Source organism: Dermochelys coriacea, chromosome 11 (assembly GCF_009764565.3).
Source record: "Dermochelys coriacea isolate rDerCor1 chromosome 11, rDerCor1.pri.v4, whole genome shotgun sequence".
Lineage (NCBI taxonomy): Eukaryota > Metazoa > Chordata > Testudines > Dermochelyidae > Dermochelys > Dermochelys coriacea.
In genome coordinates, this window is record NC_050078.2 from 3,717,524 (window position 1) to 3,741,336 (window position 23,813).

A 23,813-nucleotide genomic window follows, 5' to 3' on the forward strand; every position below is an offset into this window, starting at 1 on the left:
AGCTTGTGGAACTCATTGCCACAAGATATCACTGAGGTCAAAAGTGTAGCAGGGCTGAAAAGGGGGTTGGTCATTTCTGTGGATCAGTGCTGCAGCCAGAGTTACAATAGTAGAAACTAGGACTAAGAGATCTGGAACTGCTGAAAACCTTCCTTCCAACTTCTAATTCATGGGAGTTAGAAAGAAACTTTCTCTGTGGGCATGTTATGCCATAACTGCTGGGTTCTTGCACCTTCCTCTGAAGCCAGTGCTGGTTATTGCTGGTAACAGGATTCCAGGCCAAATGTACCATTACTACTGATCCAGTCTGGCAATTCCTAAGTTCTGTTGACTTCCATGGACCTGCATCAATTTACATAGGGCTCTGGTCCCATATGTAGATTTCAAATATCAGAAATGACCCAGGCTGCCCAGATATTCTGACCTGGACCCACCAGATGTACCTGTGCTGTGATATCAGACCATTTATTATTATTTATGCACTGATTATTACCTGCCATTGTGATGATTAATCCCCGACAGTATTCCCGGGAATGGGACACGGTGCCTATAGAGTAGACAAGCACAGGGAGACTCAGAAGATAGATTGATCTCCATCCTGGCCTTTGCCCCCTTTTCCCAGCCTGAAGGCTGCTCTAAATTTACCCTGTCTCACAGTGGCCACCAGGAGCCATTAAAGCAGCTTAGGATCAAGCCCTGCCCCGGCCCCTTTCTTCCTGGTCATGCTCCCTACTCTCGCTGAATGGAGGGATCCCCAGGGCTAGTCTTGCTGGCTTTCCAGCACTGGCCTTGTGCAAAGTGGCCATCCAGGATCAGGGCCAACATGTGGGTGGCTGGGATTTTACTGACGCTGTTTAGCCACGTGCGGCCTTCATGCTGGAGGGATGGGAAAGGAGAGCGAGCGTGTGCGTCTGGCATGCTGAGCTCGAGAGGGAGCTCCCAGCAGGGGTGTGAGGACAGCAGATGGTGAAATCATTAGCCTGAGATTATCGCTTGAGGTGAACTAGGATAGCTGGATCTATCTCCAAAGCTCAGGGATGACAGGGTTTGGTTTGGGCCCGTCTCAGACTATAACTTCACTGCAGGATCCAACGGAAAGACAACAGGCCCAAGGGGAAGAGCACTCTTATTCAAACACAAATAATTGCCGTTACAGCAAAGAGGATGCGGTGACACACCTGCCAAGTGTACGTTTTAAACAATAACGCTTTCTCTCCCTTTTTTTCCAGTGGGAAAGCCCCTTCCATTTTAAAATGTTATCTAGTGCTTTTATTCCCTTCTCCTTGAGACAGTCCACCTCCTTGCAGCTTCCCTAGCACAGTGATTATGGTAGGTTCTCTATGTGAGAAACACAAGAACCGAACCCTCGGATCATTTGCTCTGCTAGCAAGGACATGAGCTAGCCTCATAATGGCAATTGCCCTGTAAAGATAAAGGATGGATAATAGTGATCAGAGGTGGGCCCATGCCAGAGTACCGGATCCAGACATCTTTTGGAAAAGGTCACCTCTGGATTTTTGGCAGAGATTAGAATTTTGCGGCTCCAGGCCTCCTTCATTGTTTTATGGGTCAGGGAAAGTGTGGGCCCCTTACTCAGTGGGGGAGGCAATCTAGTGACAGATGATGTGGAAAAAGCTGAAGTACTCAGTGCTTTTTTTTGCCTCCGTCTTCACAGACAAGGTCAGCTCCCAGACTGCTGCCCTGGGCAACACAGTATGGGGAGGAGGTGAGCAGCCCTCAGTGGTAAAAGAACAGGTTAAGGACTATTTAGAAAAGCTGGATGTGCACAAGTCCATGGGTCTGGATCTAATGCATCCAAGGGTGCTGAGGGAGTTGGCTGATATTATTTCAGAGCCATTGGCCATTATCTCTGAAAATTCATGGTGATCAGACCTGGGATGATTGGAAAAAGGCAAATATAGTGTCCATCTTTAAAAAAGGGAAGAAAGAGAACCTGGTTTAGTTGGGGATTGGTCCTGCTTTGAGCAGGGGGTTGGACTCCTGGAGTCTCTTCCAACCCTAACATTCTATGATTCTATGGAGCAACCATTCATACAGAACCATTAAAAATGTGTGTGTGTGTGTGTGTGTGTGTGTGTGTGTATGGGAGGGGGGAGTCATTGTAACCATCGCACAGAGAACATTCCTTCTGGGGTCATGATGTTTTCATGTATTTGACCTGCCTCAGGAGCAAAAGTCCTCGCCCCGCCGGATCCATTCGGTGCGAAGCTGGGGAAAGGTTCTTAGGGAAGGAATCCTGCTCCCAGGCAGCGAAGCTGCAGCAGAACCATTCCAAGGTCACTTCTGCAGCTTCCATTTCTGCTGCCTCCCAGATCTCAAGGACGCAGTGAGGCTGGTGGATCTGTGCAGTGGTGGGTGCAGTGGTCCTGCTACACGTCCCAGGAGATGGCAGCATCACTCACTCATACGTGCCAAGCAAGTACATTATACCTGCCCTGCTTCCTAAATCCCATCACATTTTGCACAGAGAGATTTCACAGCCGTGGGATCTGCAACACCTAGGATGAGGGTCCGCTCCTTGTGCGGACTTCAGAGAATCTGTTTCCTCTACAGGACTATAGCAGCTTCTTTGTACTTGACGCTTCCATGTCATGGGGAGCACAGGGCAAGATTTTGCCCCATGCAACAGCAACGAGTTCAGATTTGTGATGGGAACTCCCACAGATGCTGATGGGAGCTGCATGCTTATATCCAAGGGCTGAATTTGGCCTGGCAACGATGCATGAGTGCTTGAATCACGTGTAATAAATATGGTGTAAACTTCAACACTGGGGCATTAGTTTATGCTCTCACCAAGGAAATGTTTTTTTTTTTTAAAATCCAGTCCAAATTTTGACCTTTTACATAGTTAGACTGTAAATAAACAGAGACTCATGGAGACTTCTAAGATGGAGACCTGGCAAGGCATCTTTGCAAAATATGAAGAAGTTAATTTTTCCAGCTGAGTAACGAGGCTTTCAAGTTGTGTGGACTGTGTGACAGCACTAATTGGCAAGTGATAATTGGCAAATTTAGGAGCTAATCCTTCAATGGGGAAGTAAAAAAGGCATTCAGCAATAATCCCCCTTGGAACAAAGACAGGAAATTCAATCTCTTTGCAGAGTCCAAAGTTAGACCAGGGGCCATGGAGTTGAGCGAACAGCGTCTCCAGGGATTGCATTTGTAAACCATAAGAAGATTAAGAAAACACACTCCCACAAAACAGCCTCATCAAGGGGACTTTTTCCCCCCTTAGTCAAATCCCATCTGCTTTCATGTTGTAAAACCTCCAAGACTCATGGCAGCAAGGCATCATCCTGTAATGCAAAGTTTTGTTTTCTCCTCACAGTGGCTTAGAGAGGGGGGGAAATATATAGATGACGCAAAGCAAATAAATGGTAGGGCTTCCCTGAAAGGCCTTTGATGTATCATACTGCCCCTGGAATGGTTAGGTTTCTTCCCCCAGTGCTACCTGATAGTTCCCCACCCCACCCCTCTCCTCCACACTTCTGGAAACTCTGCATATATTGGCTTGGAAGAAGACCTCCGAGTGCTGGACTGGAAACCGATATGAGTGAGGCAACAAGAACAGAGAAATTGCAGCCGGGCAGGTTGCTTGGAATCAGCCCTGTGACTCAGCTGAATGTCAGAAGGAGCCCTATTGTAGAGCAGAAGTGCCAAAAGCACACACCATTACTCCAGTCCTGGGAGGCTACTCTGTCCCTCCGCAGTGATGTGCCACTCGGTTTTGTGCCCAAGGAATTCAGCCTGCAAGCAACTGCTCTTCACGACTGCTGTGCACGCCGAAGGAAGATTCAAGGACATGGAAGAACCCTGGGATGACGTGGCCTGATTTTCCTGCGTGTGCGCATTAGGCACCTGATCCAACTCCATTCGATGTCAGCGGGAAGATTCCTGTTCTTGTAAAATCGGAGAAGGTGCAGAGAAGAGTCACAAAAATAATTCATGGGATGGAAAAATGACTCGTCATGAGCACCCGAAGGAACTCCATCTCTTTAGCTACCAAAAAGAAGATTAAGAGATGATTTAGTGCCCAAGTTCCTTCAAGGAGAGAAAATCCTGGGTACTAAAGAATTCTTTACTCTAGCAGAAAAAAAGGCATAGCAAAAACCAATGGCTGGAAGTTAACGACAGGCAAATTCATATTAGAAATAAGGCCTGGGTTTTTAACAGTGCACATGATTAATCATTGGACCAAACTGTTAAGGGAAGTGGTGGATTTTCCCTCTCTTGAAGTCTTCAAATCCAGATGGGATGTCTTTTTGGAAGACGTGCTTTAGCCAAACACAAGTTACGGGTTCAATGGAGGAACCACTGTGTGAAATTCCCTGGCCTGTGCCATGCACGAGGTCAGAGTAGATGATCTAATGGTCCCTTCTGATCTTAAGATCTATGAATCATCGTCCTCAGTGGGAGATGGCTCCGGTCCTAGATTCAGGCTCTGGGCTTTGGCAAGTGGCCAAGGCAGCATTTGGGGATTGTTGCAAACTGTTCTACCTTTCACCTTGATTGTTCTGCTTCCTGAGAAACCAGAGAATCCCACGGAGGACTCATAGATCCAAAATTAACAGTTGTATAACCCTTTGGGTTAAGCAGTAGTAGCAACGACAGTTTCTTCATGACCTCCAGCTGGAGAAAAAGCCTCTCTATCATTGCGGATTGGAAGAACTACACAGCCGACGATGAAGATTAGTTATCCAGGCTGCTTCCTTAACCTCTTTTATGCTAGGCTCTCTTTCCTGAATTCCTTTCTTCTTGTAAAGTGAATTTAGTACTCGGGAAAGTTTAGCAATTGAGAGGGGAAGGAAAAGGTCTGGCAGACTGTTTGCAACTGTGTTCTGTTTGCTTTTGTTAATATCACTTTAACTTGATTGACCAACTAGCAGTTTGGAGAAAAGATGTATTTGTTATACAGTCACTCACCTTGCCCTTTTGGTTAAGGTCCAAGAGTTCTAAGATGCAACAAAACCAGAGAACACCAGGCTAGACATTCCTCTACACTTATAAGGTGAAAAATCAGCTGGGAAAACAATCATTTCCTAGGCCTTTCCTCTCCATCATAAAGAAGCAAAAGGGCACAGTCCTAAGGTTTTAAAAAATCTTTTGTAAGGTAACCCTTAAGTTGCCCTTAAGGTCAGCCATTACTGATGGTGTTTTGTTTACAGGGGCGGCTCTACCAATTTTGACGCCCCAAGCAGTCGCCACCGAATTGCCGCTGCCCCCGGAAGAGATCCCAAAAGCCACCACGGGACATGGACTGCTGCACCATCTCAATGCTGCCCCAAGCAGCTGATTGGAAAGCTGGTGCCTGAGCCGGCCCTGTTTGTTTAATGTGAACACCTGCTCACTAGGAACTACATTGAGATCCCTAGCTCCCTTCACAGAGACCAGTGAAGATCCATCAGTGCCTAGCTACTTGTAATGCACCCTGGCTTCAGACATAAAGAAACCACATTCACCGGTGGGTCTAGGGACCTGGGATGTTCAGCACCAAGCAGACAAGGCCCAGCCATTTGCACTAAAGGAGACATCTTATCTGTGGGAACATGACCAAGCACTTCAAAAGAAGATAGCAACAGATATCCTGTGTCCATGGAATGAGCAAAACCAAGGCCTCATTAATGGAGCTTTAACTGTATAGAATACACAAGATTTTGTAAGTGCTTTAAGAAAGTGTGAAAAAGTTAAAAATTTGGTACATCACTGCAGGTGTGGAAGAAGTTTGTTTTCCCTCCTCAAATACTGTTGCAAGACAATGCAAGGTCTGGAAAGGGTCCGACGTGCACTGCTGTTTGCACCAGGGGGACACTTGCATGTCTTACAGACATAGTCGCCGGTATGTGGTTTCATTCTAGGAGCACAGTCAACAAATTTGCACAGTATGGTTGAGACCCTGGGATGCTGGTAAAGTAAAAACTGCGTATACTGGTGATAACAAGTGTTGTGTGGTGGTCCGCTTTCTGGTTTCTTATCTTAATTGGCCTATGTTCTGTTTCACACCTAAATCTCCCATGATAATAAATTGAAAGAATTTTATATTTTGTGCCAATGTGTTCTAATGTAATAAAATCGAAGAATGCCATAAAGGCAGAAGAATCTTATAATGTAGGATTACACCCTGACGTGCTATGCCAGATAAGATGAACTTGCATCCCCAGGTTCGTACTTTGAGACTGGTATACATGGTGGGTCAAATTATCGCAACTACTGCAATCTTGGGAATGTGTTGCTGGCTAGTTAACTTAAAAAAAGAAGGCACAAAAAGATAGGAGTATGATGCAAATGAAACAAATGCTGGGGCAGGGAGTTGGGGTATGAGGGTGGGTCGGGGGTGCAGCCTCCAGGCGGCTCTTACCTCAAGCGGCTCCGGGAAGCAGTGACATGTCCCCGCTTGGGCTCCTATTCATAGGGGCAGCCAGGGGGTTCCATGCGCTGCGCCCCCCCCCCTCAGCTCCCATTGGGAACCGCAGCCAATGGGAGCTGCAGGGGTGGCACCTGCGGACAGGGCAGCGCACAGAGCTGGCTGGCCGTGCCTCTGCGTAGCAGCCAGAGGGGGATAAGCTGCTGCTTCTGGGAGCTGCTTGAGATAAGCGCCACCCGGAGCCTGCACCTCAACCCCCTGCCCCAGCCCTGATCCCCCTCCCGCCCTCCAAACCCTTTGGTCACAGCCCAGAACACCCTCCTGCACCCCAAACCTCTCATTCCCAGCTGCACCCCAGAGTCTGCACCCCCTGCCAGAGCCCTCAGCCCCCCTGCACCTCAACCTCCTGCACTCCGAACCCCTCAGCCCTAGCCTGGAGACCCCTCCTGCATCCCAAATCCCAGAGCCTGCATCCCCAGCCAGAGTCCTCACATCCCCCGCACTCCAACCCCTGCCCCAGCCCAGTAAACACGAGCAAGTGAGTGAGAGTGGGGAGAGTGACAGTGACAGAGGGAGAGGAAATGAAGTGAATGGGGGGCGGGGCCTCAGAGAAGGGGCAGGGCCTTGGAGGAGGGGCAGGGCAGGGGCGAGGCAAGAATCTTCGGTTTTGTGCGAGTAGAAAGTTGGCAACCCTACCTATACCCACCCCTATGCTTGAGTCTGATCAACTCAACGTAGCTTTGCTACATGCCAAATAAAAGGGACCTGAGTGATGAGACTGGAGTCGGACTGAATTCTTGGGGAACCAAGTGGAAGAGGTCTCGGGGGAACCCCAACACTCAGTCTTTAATATATTTAGCCACATACCATTTCAGTGTGGTAAGGCAGTGCTACTATCCCCATTTTGAAGAACTGAGGCACAGAGAGATTGTGACGCATCCAAAGAGTTTGTGGCAAAACAGGGAATTGAATGCTGGTCTCCTGAGTCACAACCTAACATCCAAACCAGTGGAAACCCTTCCTTTCACTAAGCCACTTCTAGTACTAACCAGAGGTGAATGAATTTGACCTTGAGACTGATGACTCCAAAACCCTATTCATCATTTTTCACAAACCAATTGAAAATCACTCTGCTAGTTCCTGCCCAGCATACAGTTATCCCTCCAAGGTGTATATTGACTTCTGCAGATGCATGTGTAACCCACACACCTCCTGGGTGTGGTGTTCTGTCCCAGCTACTGGCACTGAGACCACGGAGAGAGAGAGAGAGAGAGAGAGAGAAACTGAGTCTGCTCTATAGCCTTAGCTGACAGCCAGTTGGCTTTAACTCATGCACTGAGCCCCAGGTTCGATCCTGCCTGCTGAAAACCGGGGTCTGTCAGTATTACACATGCATGGATCTTTCTATGTTGTTTTAACTTGCTGTTACTGGATAGTTTAGGAGGATAGGTTTTGCCTGGTCACAGTTAGTTTGATTGCTGTATTTACAGGAGGCAGATTTGAAATTTCAAACCTACTGGTGAAAAGCTCAGATTGCAGCACGTGGTAGGGCAAGGAGTCTCTCATTCGGGGCCTGACCCAAGTTCCATTGAAGTCAACAGAAATCTTTCAACTGACTCCAGTCAGACTGTGCCCTTTGTGAAGGGAATGATAAAATGGTATATTATTGTCATTTGCATTAATTCCATTACTTTATTTACATCGCACCACAAATGTGGTGAGAAAGAGACTTCCTTTGTGTTGGTGGATCTTATTTTTGGAGTTTGACATATCTGCTCAGCCTGAGTGGTTAAGCACTGGAATAAATTTTCTGGGGAGGTTGTGGAATCTCCACCATTGGGGATTTTTAAGAGCAGGTTAGACAAACTCCTGTCAGGGATGGTCTGGATAATACTTAGTCCTGACTTGAGTGCAGGGGACTGGACTAGATGACCTCTTGTGGTCCCTTCCAGTCCTATGATTCTATGGTAAAAACAGAAACAGAAACAATTCCAGTGACAAGTAATATCTTCCTTCTTCTTTGACTTGTCCCATCTATCGGGATTAATGATCTTGTTCTTCATCTCCAAGTGTTCTTGTCAAGTGTGTCTCCCAAACTGACTCTAAGCTTCTTCATGTCCTCCTTCAGCATCTTAACCATCTCTTTCTAGGCCTTTGACCTGGTCTTTGTCCTGTGACCACACTAGCTCTGGAACTCTCTGGACAATAGCATAGAATCATAGACACGTAGGATTGGAAGGGACCTCAAGAGGTCACCTAGTCCAGTCCCCTGAACTCAAGGCAGGACTTACTTATTGTCTAGACCATTCCTGACAGGTGTTTGTCTAACCTGTTCTTAAACACCTCCAGTGATGGAGATTCCACAACCTCCCTAGGCAATTTGTTCCAGTGCTTAACTACCCTGACAGTTCGGGAGATTTTCCTAATGTCCAACCTAAACCTCCCTTACTGCAATTTAAGCCCATGGCTTCTTGTCCTACCCTCAGAGGTCAACAAGAAAAATTTTTCTCCCTCCTTGTAACAGTGTTCAAGTACATAACAGATTGTTATCATGCCCCCCTCCCCCACCTCAGTTCTCTTCCTCAGATTAAACAAACCCAATTTTTTAAATCTTTCCTTATAGCTCATGTTTTCTAGACCTTTAATCATTTTTGTTGCTGTCCTCTGGACTTTCTCCAATCTATCCACATCTTACTGGAAATGGAAAAAATATATCCCACATCTCCTCATCTTACATGACCCAGCCATCTCAGTCAATACTCCCTCAGCTTTTCCACGATGGGGGCCATGTGCATCATGGCTCGTGCCATTTCCCCACATAGCCTGTCAGCTCTCATCTTACCCATCATCCACCTAAGCATTCTCATTTTGACAGTGTAAAGTAGTTCTCTCTTCCTCATTGGCCAGCATTCCAACCTGACAGCATGGCTGACCTAATCATGATCGTGAACACTATGCTCTTTAGTTTACCTGTCATATTCTTATCACAGAGAACTCCCAACAACTCCATCTATTTACACCAAACACTCTTCATGAGGCCCCCTACTTCCGCATCCACATTCCCATCGTGGCCCACCATGGAACTGAGGCATTTAAATTGTTGCACAGACTCCAATTTCATACCCTCTAGTTTTACTGGCCTTTCATTGTCCCTCTCAATGAACATGTGCTTCATCTTTTGTCAGCTGATTACTAAATCATCTTCTCCTAATTCAGCACTCCCTATTTCTAGGTCCTTTCCCAGTTTGTATGCATCTTCACGGCACAACATGTCATCGGTGAACAGCATACTCCATGGAGCCTCTCCCCTGATCTCCTGCACCCAGAGGTCTACTAAAGTCACAAATTAAAATGAACTTAAGATCCTTCATGTAGTTCTACCCTCACAGTCACTGACTCATGGTCACCACAGCTGCTTCTCACTACTGTTGTGGCTACCCTTCTACGTGTTTGTGATAGTCTGAACATATGTCTCCAGCAGATTGTGTGGCTGCAAGCACCACCATAACAATTCCATAGAAACTCTGTATTAAGCCTTCTCGAAATCCACAGACACTAAGTGGAATTCCTTGTGTTTCTCCCTGTACTTCTGCAATGTTCAGGCTGAAAACACGGCTTCCATTGTTGACCTTCCTGGCAACAACCTTCCTAATTAATTGTGGTTTACTCAATGCTCTGGCTCCTCCTGAAGTCTTTTCTCAATAATTCTTTGCAGACATTTCATCGTGTGACAAATGAACTTAATGGTTTGGTAATTGCTATGTTCTTGCACAAGGGATATCTTTCCAGATGCAAAATATGAGAAGGATAATTATGCCCATTTTACAGATGGTTAAAGGAAAGCCTGGAGAGATTGAGTGACCTGGCCAAGGACACAGATTGAGTCTGGGATGGAACCCAGGAATCCTGACTCCCAGACTCAAGACTACGCTGCCTTGTCCCAGCAAAGGTGGATTCTCAGAGAAATATTACACCAGCGACAGACTTGGCCCATTGGGACTTGCATGCTTTCCACCAGAAACCTTAAACGGGCTGATATTTGAAATTCAGCCTGAACTCACACAAAACATGGCCCTATCTTGCCACAAGATTTATCGGTTTGCAGTGCAAAGTTTCTGACAGCTCCAGAGTTAAGTGAGTGGCATCCGATGGTTCACGACTTTGGCTCTGCTGGTACTTCCATCTTATTTCAACTAAAAAAAATCCCCCAAAACCCCAACTCAACAGCGTACATTTCTGTTACCATTCCCCTTCTCCCCTGTTTACCTACCTGCATGTACATCTGAAATATAAATCATTTGGATTTATCCCATAGGAGTCACCAAAGGGAGTGTCTTCTCCAGCTAGATCCAGGCGCCAGCACCTCTAGGCTCTGCAGCTCACATGTCTAGACTGCTCATGAGAAAACATCCTTCTCGCCGCAGGTGCTAACCCTCAGGGCATAGATTATTAATGCATAAAACACAGAGGGAGGATTGCGCCACTTTGCCCCATTCGTTCCCTTTTTATTTATTTTTTCCTCTGCAAGAATCCATTTATTTTAACCCTTCGGTCCCTGTGAAGAAGTCACTTCGCTTTTTGAACTCCTTGCCTCTTACACTTCTGCCCTTGGGCTCATAACACTGTGTCTGCAAAATCAGATCAGTTGGGTGCACAAAGCACTTAAGGCTTCTAGACAGACTTGGATCCTGGGACACCTGCTTCTTCCCCCTTAGAGAGTAACAGCTCTCGAGCTAGGTCCTCAGCCCCACTCCTGACTGCTTGGAAACACAGACAGCAAAAAACAGCTGACACATTGCCCTAAAGAAGCAGCTGTGATTCCCCAGCACAGGGAAATCTCTAGGTGGTATAAATCATAGAATATCAGGGTTGGAAGGGACCTCAGGAGCTCATCTAATCCAACCCCCTGGTCAAAGCAGGACTAATCCCCAACTAAATCATCCCAGTCAGGGCTTTGTCAAGCCTGACCTTAAAACTCAAAGGAAGGAGATTCCACCACCTCCCTAGGTAACTCATTCCAGTGCTTCACCACCCTCCTAGTGAAAAACTTTTTCCTAATATCCAACCTAAATCTCCCCCACTGCAACTTGAGACCATTACTCCTCGTTCTGTCATCTGCTACCACTGAGAACAGTCTAGATCCATCCTCTTTGGAACCCCCTTTCAGGTACTTGAAAGAAGCAATCAAATCCCCCCTCATTCTTTTCTTCCGCAGACTAAACAATCTCAGTTCCCTCAGCCTCTCCTCATAAGTCATGTGTTCCAGTCCCCTAATCATTTTTGTTGCCCTCCGCTGGACGCTTTCCAATTTTTCCACATCATTCTTGTAGTGTGGGGTCCAAAACTGGACACTGTACTCCAGATGAGAACTCACCAATGTCGAATAGAGGGGAACAATCATGTCCCTCAATCTGCTGACAATGCCCCTACTTATACATCCCAAAATGCCATTGGCCTTCTTGGCAACAACGGCACACTGTTGACTCATATCCAGCCTCTCGTCCACTGTAACCCCTAGGTCCTTTTCTGCAGAACTGCTGCCTAGCCATTTGGTCCCTAGTCTGTAGCGGTGCATGGGATTCTTCCATCCTAAGTACAGGACTCTGCACTTGTCCTTGTTGAACCTCAACAGATTTCTTTTGGCCCAATCCTCTAATTTGTTTAGGGCAAAGAGAAAAGGGGTGTTCAGATTCCAAGATTCTTTATTCCTTGGTCTCTGCACTGAGACCAACAAAGAATGGGCCAGTTATTGCCAATTTAGAAAATACAGGGAAATGACATCCAAGCATCTCAGAACATTAACAATGGTCTTCAAGACCTCATGGAGGATAGATGAGGTTCTAGAGGACTGGAGAAGGGTAAACATAATACCTATCATTTAAAAAGAGAACAAAGAGGACCTGGGGAATTATAGGCCAGTTGGTAACTTCAGTACCTGGAAAGATACTGGAACAAATTAAATAATCAATTTTTAAGAGCCTTGAGGATAATGGAGTTATAAGGAACAGCCTAGATTTGTCAAGAACAAATCATGCCAAACCAACTTAATTTTCTTCTTTGATAGGGTTATTGGCCTAGTGGATGGGGAGAAGTAGTAGACGTGATATATCTTGAGTTTAGTAAGGCTTTTGACACAGTCCCACATGACATTCTCATAAGCATACTAGGGATATATGGTCTAGATGAAATTACTATAAGGTAGATGCACAACCGGTTGAAAGACCTCATTCAAAGAATAATTATCAATGGTTCATTGTTAAACTGGGAGGGCATATCAAGTGAGGTCCCAAAGGGGTCAGTCCTAGGTCCGGTATTAGTCAATATTTTAATTAATTATTTGGATAATGGAGTGGAGAGTATACTTATAAAAGCTGCAGATGACACCAAGCTGGGAGGGGTTGCAAGCATGACAGTATTAGAATTCAATAAGGACCTTGACAAAATTAGAGAATTAGTCTGCATTGCACAAGATGAAATGCAATAAAGACGTGCAGGAATATACAGGAAAAATCAAATGCACAGCTACAAAATAGTGAATAAGTGGCTAGGTAGGAGTATTACTGAATAGGGCCTGGGGGTTATTGTGGATCATAAATTGAATACAAGTCTACAGTGTGGTGCAGTTGCAAAAAAGGCTAATATCATTCTGAGGTGTATTAACAGGAGTGTGACATGTAAGACCTGTGAGCTAATTGTCCCACTTTGGTCAACACTGGTGAGGCCTCAGCTGGAGTACGGTGTCCAGTTCTGGGTGCCACACTTTAAGAAAGATGTGGACAAATTGGAAAGAGTCGAGAAGGAAGGATGTACAATGATAAAAGGTTTAGAAAACCTGCCTCATGGGAAAGGTTACACAAACTGGGCATATTTACTCTTGACAAAAAAGGACAGAGAGGGAACCTGATAAGCATCTTCAAACATGCTAAGTGCTGTTATAAAGAAGACAGTGATCAATTGTTCTCCACTGAGCAAGGAGAGCAGCAGAATATGGGCCCTGGACTTCAGAAAAGCAGACTTTGACAACCTCAGGGAACTGATAGGCAGGATCCCCTGGGAGAATAACATGAGGGGGAAAGGACTCCAGGAGAGCTAGCTGTATTTTAAAGAATCCTTATTGAGGTTACAGGGACAAACCATCCCGATGTGTAGAAAGGATAGTAAATATGGCAGGCGACCAGCTTGGCTTAACAGTGAAATCCTTGCTGATCTTAAACACAAAAAAGAAGCTTACAAGAAGTGGAAGATTGGACAAATGACCACGGAAGAGTATAAAAATATTGCTCGGGCATGCAGGAGTGAAATCAGGAAGGCCAGATCACACCTGGAGGTGCAGCTAGCCAGAGATGTTAAGAGTAACAAGAAGGGTTCCTTCAGGTATGTTAGCAACAAGAAGAAAGTCAAGGAAAGTGTGGGCCCCTTACTGAATGAGGGAGACAACCTAGTGACAGAGGATGTGGAAAAAGCTAATGTACTGAATGCTTTTTTTGCCTCTGTCTTCATGAACAAGGTCAGCTCCCAGACCGCTGCACTGGGCAGCACAGCATGGGGAGGAGGTGACCAGCCCTCTGTGGAGAAAGAAGTGGTTCGGGACTATTTAGAAAAGCTGGACGAGCACAAGTCCATGGGGCCAGATGCTCTGTATCCGAGAGTGCGAAAGGAGTTGGCGGATATGATTGGAGACCCATTGGCCATCATCTTTGAAAACTCATGGTGATCGGGGGAGGTCCTGGACAACTGGAAAAAGGCTACTGTACTGCCCATCTTTAAAAAAGGGAAGAAAGAAAATCCAGGGAACTACAGGCCAGTCAGCTTCACCTCAGTCCCTGGAAAAATCATGGAGCAGGTCCTCAAGGAATCAATTCTGCAGCACTTAGAGGAGAGGAAAGTGATCAGGAACAGTCAGCATGGATTCACCAAGGGCAAGTCATGCCTGACTAATCTAATTGCCTTCTATGATGAGACAACTGGCTCTGCGGATGAGGGGAAAGCAGTGGACGTGTTGTTCCTTGACTTTAGCAAAGCTTTTGACACAGTCTCCCACAGTATTCTTGCCAGTAAGTTAAAGAAGTATGGGCTGGATGAATGCACTATAAGGTGGATAGAAAGTTGGCTAGATTGTCGGGCTCAATGGGTAGTGATCAATGTCTCCATTTCGAGTTGGCAGCCGGTATCAAGCGGAGTGCCCCAAAGGTCGGTCCTGGGGCCGGTTTGCTTCAATATCTTCATTAATGATCTGGAGGATGGTGTGGATTGCAGCCTCAGCAAGTTTGCAGATGACACTAAACTGGGAGGAGAGGTAGATACGCTGGAGGGTAGGGATAGGATACAGAGGGCCCTAGACAAATTAGAGGATTTGGCCAAAAGAAATCTGATGAGGTTCAACAAGGACAAGTGCAGAGTCTTGCACTTAGGACGGAAGAATCCCATGCACCGCTATAGACTAGGGACCGAATGGCTAGGCAGCAGTTCTGCAGAAAAGGACCTAGGGGTTACAGTGGACGAGAAGCTGGATACGAGTCAGCAGTGTGCCGTTGTTGCCAAGAAGGCCAATGGCATTTTGGGCTATATAAGTAGGGGCATTGCCAGCAGATTGAGGTGAGATTGACGTGATCGTTCCCCTCTATTGGATATTGGTGAGGCCTCATCTGGAGTACTGTGTCCAGTTTTGGGCCTCACACTACAAGAAGGTGCCACCGGTACTCCTTTTCTTTTTGCGAATACAGACTAACACGGCTGCTACTCTGAAACTACAAGAAGGATGTGAGAAAATTGGAAAGCGTCCAGCAGAGGGCAACAAAAATTATTACTGGACTGGAACACATGACTTAAGAGGAGAGGCTGAGGGAACTGGGATTGTTTAGTCTGCAGAAGAGAAGAAGGAGGGGGGATTTGATAGCTGCTTTCAACTACCTGAAAGGGGGTTCCAAAGAGGATGGATCTAGACTGTTCTCAGTGGTAGTGGATGATAGAACGAGGAGTAATGGTCTCAAGTTGCAATGGGGGAGGTTTAGGTTGGATATTAGGAAAAACTTTTTCACTAGGAGGGTGGTGAAACACTGGAATGTGTTACCTAGGGAGGTGGTGGAATTTTCTTCCTTAGAAGTTTTTAAGGTCAGTCTTGACAAAGCCCTGGCTGGGATGATTTAGTTGGGGATTGGTCCTGCTTTGAGCAGGGGGTCAGACTAGATGACCTCTGAGGTCCCTTCCAACCCTGATATTCTATGAATCTATGATTCTATGTCCATTGAAGGGCAAGACAAGAAGTAATGGGCTTAATCTGTAGCAAGACAGAGAGTTAGGTTAGATATTAGGAAAAATGTTCTAACTATAAGGATTGTTAAGCTCTGGAATTGGCTTCCAAGGGAGGTTGTGGAATCTCCATCGTTGGAGACGTTTAAGAAGAAGTTGGACAAAGACCTGTCAGGGATGGTCGAGGTTTACTTGCCTCAGCACGGGGGCTGGACTAGACATCCTCTCAAGATCCCTTCCAGCCCTACATTTCCATATTTCTATTAATAGAATTGCCTTATGCCTAGTGACAAAAACCAGATCCAGGCTTCTCTTTTCCTAAGCACTGAAAACCTTAGGGGATATGCAGAATCATCCCTATCCCATCACAATTGTAAAGCTCCATTGCTAGCTGGAGATGATGATGTTGTTAATAATGATGCAGAAAAGAAAAAAAATGTGTTCAGTAAATATTTCTGTTCTCTAATTGCAAAGAAGCAGGATGCTATGCTGTATCATATGAGGATGATGAACTACTTCCTACTCCTTTAGAAACTAAGGAGGATGCTAAATATCTAGTAGGGATAAATATTTGAAAATCAGCAGGCATAGATAATTACATCCAAGAGTCCTAAAAGAGCTTTCCAAGATCTCTAGTCTGCTGATGTTAATTATTACTATATCTTGGAATACCAGGAAAATTCCAGAATACTGGAAGAATGCTAATGTGGTGCCAATACTCAAAAATGACAAGGGGGATGACCCACATAATTATTGGCCTGACATCAATCCCAGGTAAAATAATGTAAAAGCTGAAATGGGATTCAATTAATAAAGAATTAAAGGATAGAAATCAAATTAATGCCAGTCAACATTGTTTTAGGGAAAACAGGTCTTGTCAAACAAATCAGATTTCATTACTTAATGAGAATATAAGTTTGGATGATAAGGGTAACTGCGTAGTTGTAATGTACTCACACTTTTGCAAGGTGTTTGACTAAAGTACCACACCATATTCTGATTTAAATAAAAGTTCTATGCAATATGAATAAAACACACATTAAATGAACTAAGAACTGTCTATCTGAGGATCCCAAAAAGTAGTTGTCAATGGGGAATCATCATAGAATGGGGGGGTTCTATTGGGGTTCCACAGGATTGGTTCGAGGCCTTACTCTATTCAATATTTTCATTGACTATCTGGAAATAAATATAAAATCATTGCTAATGAAATGTGTGGAAGTTACAAAGCTTGATGCAGAGATAATTAATGATGAGGGCAGGACAGTCATACAGAGTAATCTGGATCACTTAATAAACTGGGCCTAGTGAAACAAAATGTGTTTTAATAGAGCCGGATGCAAGGTCCTGTACCTAGGAGCAAAGAATGCAAGCTATATTTACAGAATGGGGGACTCTATCCTGAAAAGCAGTGACTCTGAAAAGGATGTAGGGGGGGTCATAGTGGACAAGCAACTGAAAAGAAGCAACCAGTGCGATGCTGAGGTAGAAAGAGCTCATGTGCTCCTTGGATGTATAAAGAGGGGAGTAATGAGTGTAGGGAGGTGATTTTAAACGGCATTGGTGAGACTGATACTGGAATACTGCATTAAGTTCTGGTGTCCACATTTTAAAAAGGATGTTGAAAAATTTAAAAGGACACAGAAAAGAGCCAGAATAATTATTTAAGGGCTGGAGGAAATGCCTTACAGTAAGAGATTCAAAGAGCTGCATCGGTTTAGCTTATTCAAAAAAACATTTTAGAGTTGACTTTTAGAGTTAACTAAGCTGGGGGCAGAGGGAGATATGCTGGAGGGTAGGGAATCGGATCCAGAGTGACCGAGACAAATTGGAGGATTGGGCCAAAAGAAATCTGATGAGGTTCAACAAGGACAAGTGCAGAGTCCTGCACTTAGGACGGAAGAATCCCATGCACCGCTACTGGCTGGGACCGACAGGTTAGACAGCAGTTCTGCCGAAAAGGACCTGGGGATTACAGTGGATAAGAAGCTGGATATGAGTCAACAGTGTGCCCTTGTTGCCAAGAAGGCCAACGTCATATTGGGCTGCATTAGTAAGATCATTGCCAGCAGATCAAGGGGAGTGATTATTCCCCTCTATTCAGCACTGGTGATGCCACATCTGGAGTATTACATCCAGTTTTGGTCCCCCCACTACAGAAGGGATGTGGACAAATTGGAGAGAGTCCAGTGGAGGGCAACGAAAATGATTAGGGGGCTGGGGTACATGCCTTACGAGGAAAGGCTGAGAGAACTGGGCTTATTTAGTCTGCAGAAGAGAAGAGTGGGGGGGGGGGATTTGATAGCAGCCTTCAACTACCTGAAGGGGGGTTCCAAAGAGGATGGAGCTCGACTGTTCTCAGTGGTGGCAGATGACAGAACAAGGAGCAATGGTCTCAAGTTGCAGTGGGGGAGGGCTAGGTTGGATATTAGGAAACACTGTTTCACTAGGAGAGTGATGAAGCACTGGAATCGGTTACCTAGGGAGGTGGTGGAATCTCCATCCTTAGAGGTTTTTAAGGCCAGGCTTGGCAAAGCCCTGGCTGGGATGATTTAGTTGGTGTTGGTCCTGCTTTGAGCTGAGGATTGGACTAGATGACCTCCTGAGGTCCCTTCCAACCCTAGTGTTCTATGTTTCTATGAGTTGATTACAGTGTATAAGTACCTCCATGGTAAGACAATACCACGTACTAGAGAACTTTTTAATCTAGCAGAGAAAGGCATAAAATAACCCATGGCTGGAAACTGGATCCAGCTAAATTCAAATTATAAATAAAGCACACATATTTAACCCTGAGGATGATTTACCATTGGAATAACCAAGGAAAGTGGTGGATTCTCCATCTCTTCAAATCAAGCCTTGATGCCTTCTGGAAGACGCTTAAACCAAACTGTTGAAATGCAAAGGCCTGTGTTATACAGAAGGTCAGACTAGATGATCTTATAAATGCTTCTGGCCTTAAACTCTATGTATCTATGAAACTTCATCATCATCATCATCTCCCTGTTGTTACTTAAGGGCTGACTATAGTGTTTGACCCAAAATGTGCTGGAGTCATCCCATCCTTCTACTCTTAACTGTTGGGTAAATTCAACCCTGCTGTAAATCCAGTAAAGTCAGTGGCATTCCACCTGGAATGACCTTGCTCCATGCTTGATTGTAAACTCCTCAGGGTGGACATCTTCTTTATTTTAGATCTAGTCAATAAATAGTAAAGATCTTTCAGGGGATATTCCAAAATCATTTGTGTAGGCAGGTCTTGGGAAGGAACAATTTTTCAGTTATTCAAAACTTTTCACAAAAATGTTTTTGAAAAAAATTAAGTTTTGAAAATGTTCATTTTGGGGCTTTTATTCCTCTTGTCCTCTGCCCCTTCCCCCCAACTTTTTTCCCTCCTTTTTCTTCTTTCCATTTTGTCACTGAAAAAGGGGGAGGGGAGGAGGGGAATAAAAAAATGTAAGTTTTTTTTCCATTTTTCAATTTCATTGAAAAAATGATTTTTTTTAAAAAAAAACCTACCATTTTTGGCACAGATTTTTGGTTTTTTAATAAAGGCTATTTTTTTCCAATTTTGTTTTTTAAACACAGTCTCCTGTTTCCATATTTATTTGCAAAGTGCTTATTCCATGTTGGCCCTCTGTAAATAAAATAATAATAATAGACAATTGCAAATGATTAATCACAATGTTGCACCTGCTCTCAATCCAGGCCCCATAGCCCAGTGTTTACATTGGGAGGCAAAATGTCAAATAGGGTTTTTACAGCAGTCAGCCAATTTCACAATCTTTCCCCAGCATCCCCCTCATCCTCTTTCCCGGACTCTTAAGCACTTAAGCACAAGGTGGAATCTCTTGGTCAATCAAAGATTATTCAGCTCCTTCCCAAACACCATCCCTTTCAGCTGAACTCCTTGAAATAAAAGGGTATGTTTACATTGCAATTAAACACCAGCAGCTGGCCTGTGTCAGCTGACTGAGACTCGCAGGGCTCTGGCTGTGGGACTGAAAAATGGTGATGTAGATATCTGGGCTTAAGCAGGACCCCAAGCTCTGGGACCCCATGTAGGGGGAGGGTCCCAGAGCCTGGGCTCCAGCCCAAACCTGTATGTCTACACAGCAATTTTATAGCCCTAGCCCCGTGAGCTCAAGTCAGCTAATATGAGCCAGCCGTGGGTGTTCAATTACAGTGTAGACATACCCCAAGAGAAACAACATTCTGCAAACAGCCTTCAGCTGGGGTCAGGTCTTCCTGATTCATGCTTAGCATTTCCCAAGGCCCAAATATTAATCATTTTCAGACCAGTGTAACTTTAAAAGGGAAAGAATGTGATCTAAATGAGGGCAGGATGGCTCAGGAGGAGAGGAGCTGGATTCTAGATCTTTTCCTTTCACCGTCACTGGTTTGACTCCTGCCCAGGTCATGAGCAAGTGGATGTCATGGTACCCGTACTGGCTGTTTGTTGATGTAAGTGAAATGAGAAGTAAAGGGTCCCAAACATCTTGCTCATCCCTAGATATAATCCCTATAGGTCAGGGGTTAAACATACCAAGAGGGAGGAGTGTGGGTTGGAGAATTGTGTTGGTGCTGCCTGCTTTATGGAAAGTTTTTTATTAGTCTGAATAGAAGTCCCTTCCTCTCCACATTGCTCAACTTTTACTTCCTTGGTGACCTGTGATGTCATAATCCTTCTATTTCCCCACTCCCCCAGAGAGGAAAGGGAGCTAGACAAGACCGGAATTTCTGTCACGTCTTCTTTATCCATTATAAAGACAGGGGCATAGACCCATGCTGATTTTCCTTTGTGTAACCCTTCTGCCCGTGAGAGTTGGCAGCAACAAGGGCCGGGTTCAGTATCTAGGGGTTCCGTTCCAATAACGCAATGCAAAACCGCTCAAGCCCCCACCCAGTGACCAGGGACAAATATATACCACCCCCGCTGGGCGCTTCCAAGAGGCAATACTTCCCCTCTTGCAAGCACAGAGTCTGAGTGTAGCAAAGCTTTTTAATAACAGAGAGAAATAATGTGGCATTATGTTGGGGAAACACCACCAACAGGATTCATAACACAACCCATGAACAAAAACCCACCCCACGTAAATTGAGGTGTGTCCTTTCCATTTGTTTCTTGAGTCCAGCAACCCAAAATCACCCAAAGTCCCAAAAGTCCAACACCCCAAAAGTCTCTGTCCCTGGTCAGTGCAGCCCCAGAGTTTGAAAGTTTACCTGCAGAGTTATACCTCCCAACCTGAGTGGAGATGGGAGGGGGGGGCCAAAGGGCACCTTACGTGGTCCAAAGCCAATTGCCCCACCTCTCCATGGGGCTCCGCTCCGCTCCACCAGCCGTCCCACAAATCGCTTCTCTCTGCCAGCCGCCCCCATGAGCTGCTCCAGGCATCCTACAAACTGCTCCGCTCCACCAGCCGCTCTGCTCTGCCAGCCATCCCATGAGCCGCTCCACAAGCTGCTCTGCTCTGCCAGCCATCTCACAAACTGCTCCACAATATATCTTCAGGCTCCCCCACTACTTAACACAACACTCAGTGATTTCAGCTCTTAGTAAGTTTAGCTCTTTTGTGATTTCAGCTTGTAATAGGGGAGCCTCAGGGCTGGTGCACCATTGGCCCAAAGTGAATTCAGCTCAGCAGCCTGTAACTAGATTCCTCATGGAACCAAAATTAGCTCTGATATTCCACAGTGGAGAGGGAGGAAGTGCAATTCACATGTAAGTCCCTCACCATGAGGTCCATATCACCAGGTATCAATACCTATCCCCAGCCTCTCTCCATTCGCTAGGTTTTGGAACCCCTGACGCTTGCCTAGCGAGTGCTGCTTAGTTGATGGTGAGTCCCTCCATCATAACAAAAAGGTCAAGTACAGTTCCACTGTCCTTGATTCACATAATCAGGATAATAACAGTTTATTCCTGCCCCAATAACAGAGAAACTGGGGCTCCTACAGCAGCCAAAGTGACCATCTAGGCAGGGTGGGTGTGCCTATGCAAATGAGATCAGCCCCTGATGTTCTTTTCCACAACCAACCATGACTCGCCACCAGATGTCAGAGTAGACCTCATCCTGACTGCTTACATTTGCAAATTGGCTTTAATAAAACCGAATGTGGGGTCCTAATTTACCTGCCAAAACCCATCTCAATCAAGCTGCTCCAGATCCATTTCTTTCTCAGTCATTACTGAGCTGTTGGTCGGGTAATGACCTCCTTTGAAGTAATGATGGCAGAGTCTGGCCAGCCGTGTCCAGAACTTTTGAGGTACATCCATAGGGTCAAAGCTCTTTGGGTGGCTGCCTTCATAGATTGGGCTGTTTTCACTGTCGCTTGTGCCCCTGTGTATATTTAAATGTGAACCCTGAAGATGACTCTGGCTTGAGGCAACTTCTTTTTGAACGGATTTATTTATTTCTGGCTTTGCAAAGAGGAAGCTGCCTGTCATAGTTGTGGGAGGGAGGGAAGAGGGTATGTACTAAATCCAGTGCAAAGAAAGAGTCTAATTCATGCTTCACGTACATCAGTTTCAATCGCCAATCTCTGTGCAGAGCGAGCGGTGTCAAACTGGGGTGAGCAAGCTCAGAATCAAGGCCTATAAATTTCTACCTCTTTTGCCAAGGGCACAAAAAACCTCCCTCAGAAAGCTTTCCCAACCCCTTTTCTAGCACATCCATGAGGAAATAACAAGGCTTCATGCCCTACCTTAAAGGTCAACCAACTCAGGTTCTCAAACAAGGGAAGTAAGTTCACAGGCCCCTCCCTGACAAATCCTATCATCAGCACCCAGACATTTAACTCTAAGGCTTAGTAGCTCCTGAACCCCAGCTGGGCTCAGTTGGTGCCACCTCAAGAGAGAAGAGGTCTGAGTTAGCACATATCCAAGCCATAAGGGATTTCATAGCTCACAATTGACCCCTGGATAACAAGGAGACAGAGCAGCATGTTCTGTGACATCTTATGGCACCACATCCCCCATTTCCTTGCTATCTCCTCACAGGCAAGCTGACTAGGGTGACAAAATAGACCATTGCAGAACCGTACACAAGATGGTCACTGGGTAACTGCCCCCCCAGAACAACCTCCGAAACTTCTCAAAGAGGAAAAAACAAAATCTTGTACGCTGGCAGATGGATTCCAGAGGATAAGACTGGCTCTGTTGTGCGTGTATATGTTTCATTGAATAGCCCATGTGAATCCAATATTTGGCACTGTATGTCTTTCTCCGGGACAAATTATGTCCCTTATGACACCTCATGTTCTTCCATTTCTCTCTGAATTATAAAACAGGTAATTTAATCCAACAGAGAGCACAGACAAGGGGCAAAGAATCACTGTCTTCTAACAGGAAAAGTAACTGCTAATGAAAACCAAGTGCCCCGGGTGAGTTTCTCACAAAGAAAAACTTTGCCTCTGAAAAAGGTTTTATATTTCCCCAAAGCTAGCAGCAGCCGTGTTTATACCAGTTCCACAGCTCGCCTGCTATTAATACGTCAGAGTTGTCTTTGAAAACTTGACTCTTTCTTCTGTTAGATAAACATAAACCCAGACAATTTGCACCATTCTGCAGGACAAATCATTATGCTATTAACCAATGATCAACCAAACCACATGGGGAATTTATAATTTGTTTATGTGGGGGAGTTTGGGGATCAGGGAGGAGGGGAGGTTTGTTAAGTCCTTTTAAACTGACTTTTTCTCTTTCCATCTGGTTGCACTTAGCTCTGAGATATAATTTTGAGTGCTGAACACTTCTGGGTAGACCATACAATTAAGGTATTTGAAAAACAAACAGCTCCAAACCAGTGATCATTAAAAAGATGGCATAGCAAGCAATAGTCCATTTTCCATAGAGAAATCAGCTTCCAGTCCTAGCGTTGTTGGGAAGAAGAACCTGAAAACTTAAGTGGAAATTTAAAAGGAAGCCAAAAAACAGCAATTTTGCTTCCTCTCTAATTTGTATGTATTTGTTTAAAATATATTTTTCATTGCATCAAGAGAGGCAGCCAGGTTTCCAATGTGTTTGTGGATTTGTACTAGTCTGTGTATGAAGAGGTCACACAGGGATGCGGCCTGCAAAAGTTGGAAGGCCAGTCAAAAGGGCACAAATTTTCCCAGCCATGCTACTGTTTTGGCCTTTTCATTCTAACCCCTAGTTTCAGGTATAGATGCAACAACCAAG